This window comes from Lathyrus oleraceus, chromosome 1 (genome assembly GCF_024323335.1).
Source record: "Lathyrus oleraceus cultivar Zhongwan6 chromosome 1, CAAS_Psat_ZW6_1.0, whole genome shotgun sequence".
Classification (NCBI taxonomy): domain Eukaryota; kingdom Viridiplantae; phylum Streptophyta; class Magnoliopsida; order Fabales; family Fabaceae; genus Lathyrus; species Lathyrus oleraceus.
In genome coordinates this window covers 150,238,025-150,241,670 of record NC_066579.1, presented here as the reverse complement: position 1 = coordinate 150,241,670, position 3,646 = coordinate 150,238,025, and the positions used below count along the sequence as shown (strand labels likewise).

Sequence of the window (3,646 nt, the reverse complement as noted above, 5' to 3'; positions counted from 1 at the left end):
TACCATGAAGGGGAGAAACTTTGTTGTTGAAACATTTTCCATTTGGAGCTTGGATCATGATGAATTTTGAGGTGGAAGTTGGAGAAACCAAACATAGTTGAAAATTTTCTAAGTTAAAAGTCAAATGACCATTTTTTCCATCTTGGAAAATTTTTGTGATGAGCTTCAAATGAAAATGATTTCTTCTTTAAAGTTGTAGCTCTTTAATTCCTATTCAATTTGGTCACAAATTTGACACTATTTGAATATTTCATGAGGGAGATATGGATTTTAGAAGTTGAGGAAAATTACTTGTTCAATGATGATGGCCCAAAATGACCTATAATGTTTCCTCTTGGCACATGTCCTTTCAAGTAGAATTTTACATTTTTCAAAGAATAAATGTTGGACACGACACATTTAAGTTAATCATGAAACTTGGATGGCCTTCATATCATAAATATTGAGCAAGTTATAATTCTTGGAAGTTGACCCTCCATCTATGGCACAGACAAAATGACCTATAATCTTTCACCATAAAAAATGACTTTCCAAGCAAACTTAGATCTTGATTCCAACATGAAAGTTGTTTGGAATGTCATAAAGAGTAGATTTTATCTTAGAATAATTTTCATATGACAAAAATTTTAGGAGATAGGGTTAAGGAATTCTAGATTTGACCAGTTGACTTTCTCTGGTCAACTTCTTTGAGCCAACTTGAAAAATTGAATTTCTTGTGATATTTTGGGCTCATGGAGGATAAAATATGCTTAAGATGATGTATAATGAGTTATCCCATGATATATTTGACCAATTAACGAAGAAACTTGCTGAGGAAGTCACACAAGATACCTAGATGAAATAGGGGTTTCAAGGCAAACAAGCTTCAAACTCTTGATGAATTCTTGATCAAAATGACAACTAAAGAACATGGGGATCCATATATGATATTTATAACCATTGTGAACCTTTTCTTTATTGATCTCTTGCATTGAGGATCTCAAACCCTATATATGAGCTTGATAAGGCATAGGTGGACACACACACTACCTACATAAGAAACAAAGTTATATTAGACATATTTTTGATATTTTGGTTAGTAAGAAAATAAAAAACAAAGTATGATACATTCAAAAGTTCTTGGCGATCTCTCCCAATGCAAACCCAAATGAATGAGGGGTGAGGAGGATACCAAGGTGTGATGCCAAAGCCAATGCAAATGATGAGATGGTGTGGGGGGTCTTAGGGTCGAAATTGGGGTCTTACAACAATCTTCACAGTCTTGCATGATATCTTGAGCTTGTGTGTGACATGTTAAGAGATCCATAGTAGTGTCAGTACAGAGAATTAGTCATAAGTGATCAAGAGACTTTTGATCACTTGACTGGACAGAGGGATTAAACATATGTCAAAGGATTAGTTGATCCAAGAAGACTTTGATCAACTTAATCAATCAGGGGTAGGATCGAGTTATGAATTATAAGCACATGGATTTCTATTAAGTCTAAAAAGCCTAATAAGATTAAAGTGTTATCATGCTAATTCTAAAAAGTAGTCTAAAGTTAACTAAACAATTACAAGTTAACCAAAAGTCTAATGTGAATTTATTTGACATTTATCCTAAGATTCTAATTGAAAATCCTAAAATCAATGATTAATTTCTACACATGTGTATTACTATTTTTATTATTTTCCAAAATGAATTAACCCCTAAAAAACCTAAGCATATTATTTTCTAAGACATTTTTATACTACAACACAAAATATAAGAAAGGGAAATTAGTTTTAAAGTGTATTAAAAGGTAGAAAAAATAAATTTAAAAAAAAACAAGTAAGGAAGAAAAGAAATAAAATAAAATAAAAGAGAAGGAGGGGGGTCTACACAAGAAACAGAGGGTGCAACAAGTATTTATGGGCCTGAAGCCCAAAGTTCCAAGCCAAACTAAGAAGTGGGGTGTATCATGGTTGTGGGGTGTTATGGCAACATCCATGGGCTAACAGGCTCAGAAGGCCCATATTGTATGCCAAAGAGAGGGGGAGTCCTTAGCATGGAAGCACACACGCTCTTTTTTTCCTAAACCTCTCTCTCCCTAAGGTGAAACCTGGTGACTCCTCCTCCGCGTCAGAAATCGCCTCTGGCAGCTGCGGAGCTTCAAATGTCCTTAACCTTCCATGAAAACCATCGCATTTACATCCTTTCTCCTAATATTATGTTGTCTTTCTTTGATTCCTCCCACAGAACTCAAATCGAAGAACTGTATAAACCCTAAATCTTCAAATCCCAATTAAATGCAAGTGATGCCTAATATGAACCTTAAAACTTAGGTTTATAGATATTATATGTTAATGTTATCATCTGGTAACGAGAAATGGACAAAACCAAAGAGTTTGAAGGAGATGAACCAACCTTCGAAGCGGTGAATTGCTCTGGTCAAGGTTGCAAGACTTTGAAGACGAAGATGATAAGAAAACCAGAAATGCTTCGGATAAGGTAAGAACTCAAAACTCAAGCTCCACGATGTGATCTTCTTCTACCCATTCTTCTGTGTATAGTATGTAGGCGAGTTCATGTTGCCCTACATCGATCGTGTTGTTGTGATGTGTATAAGAGGAGAGTAATGGAGAAGCTCAGAGGGTGCAATGAGATTGAGAGTCTTCTCACTGAGCTTTTGATTGTATAATGATTTTCAGTGAGGGGATGAATCTCCCCTAATGATTGGAGTGGAGAGATTGATTTATAGTGTTGAGTTTGTAATCAATTAGGGTAGCTCGGTCAGGGGTGTTAGGGAAGATTAACAAAGTTAGATATCACATGAGTAAGTTTGTTAGCAGGATTACTCTGTTAATAACTTCTATTAAAAATTCAGTTATGTTGGTTATGAGTTAACTATGTACAAAAGTCTATTAGAGTGTCAAACAAAATGGATTAGATATTGATGTTAGAAATGATAATAATGTCAAGACCCTATTAATCTGTTAGTTTGAGTTAAGTTAATATGGTTAGTTTAGATGCTCTATTAAGAGTCTATTAAGGATCATTCATGTTAGTTATGATCTACATGGGCTTAGGCAAGGTTGGATTGAAGGCTTAATCAAGGCATGTGGCTTTCGTACAAAGACCAAGAACCATGAAGAACAAGACTAGGGATAGCTTGGGAGTGAATATAGTGTTGTAATTAGGGTTATAGTTAGAAAGTTGACTTTGGTCAGTTGGTTGACCAAAAAGTCAATAGTTGACCGAAGTCAACTGTAGGTCAAGGCTATTTTTTTGTGTAAAGTCTGATAATTTGTTTCTTTTGTGATGTAACTCGATTTTTAGCAATGAAAATAACTTTTTGGATGAATGTGTGTATGTAACTTATATTTCAAGTTAGCAACCTTTTCCCTCCAATATTTGAATTTGAAAGCTTGAAATGTGTTTGAAATTGCATCTTGGTCTTGAATGTGAATGTGCCATGATATTCATTGAATCTAAAACAAATAGCTAGACAAAACTAAAGTGCAATATCCTAAAAAATAATGGTCAGCAAAAGTGACCTCTAACCCTAATGCCAAGGATTAGGGTTCCATAATACTTCATCCATAAAGAATGAACCAAACATTATTGTTGTGCCCATGATCCACAATGTCAAGATGAAGCACAATGACTATAAGCTTGCAAATCATA

General features: G+C 34.6%; 2 long non-coding RNA genes across 2 annotated transcripts; one reads left to right on the top strand and one right to left on the bottom strand.

The window, feature by feature from the left end:
* Positions 1 to 404: 404 nt before the first annotated feature.
* LOC127123236 (uncharacterized) lies at positions 405 to 3,317 on the bottom strand. The gene is made up of 2 exons (XR_007803581.1): positions 2,387 to 3,317; positions 405 to 1,029 (listed from the first exon to the last, which is right to left on the bottom strand). It is a non-coding gene; the product is annotated as an uncharacterized LOC127123236 (long non-coding RNA).
* Positions 1,896 to 3,323, top strand: LOC127123243 (uncharacterized). Its single transcript, XR_007803582.1, has 2 exons — positions 1,896 to 2,470; positions 3,049 to 3,323. It is a non-coding gene; the product is annotated as an uncharacterized LOC127123243 (long non-coding RNA).
* Positions 3,324 to 3,646: the final 323 nt, after the last annotated feature.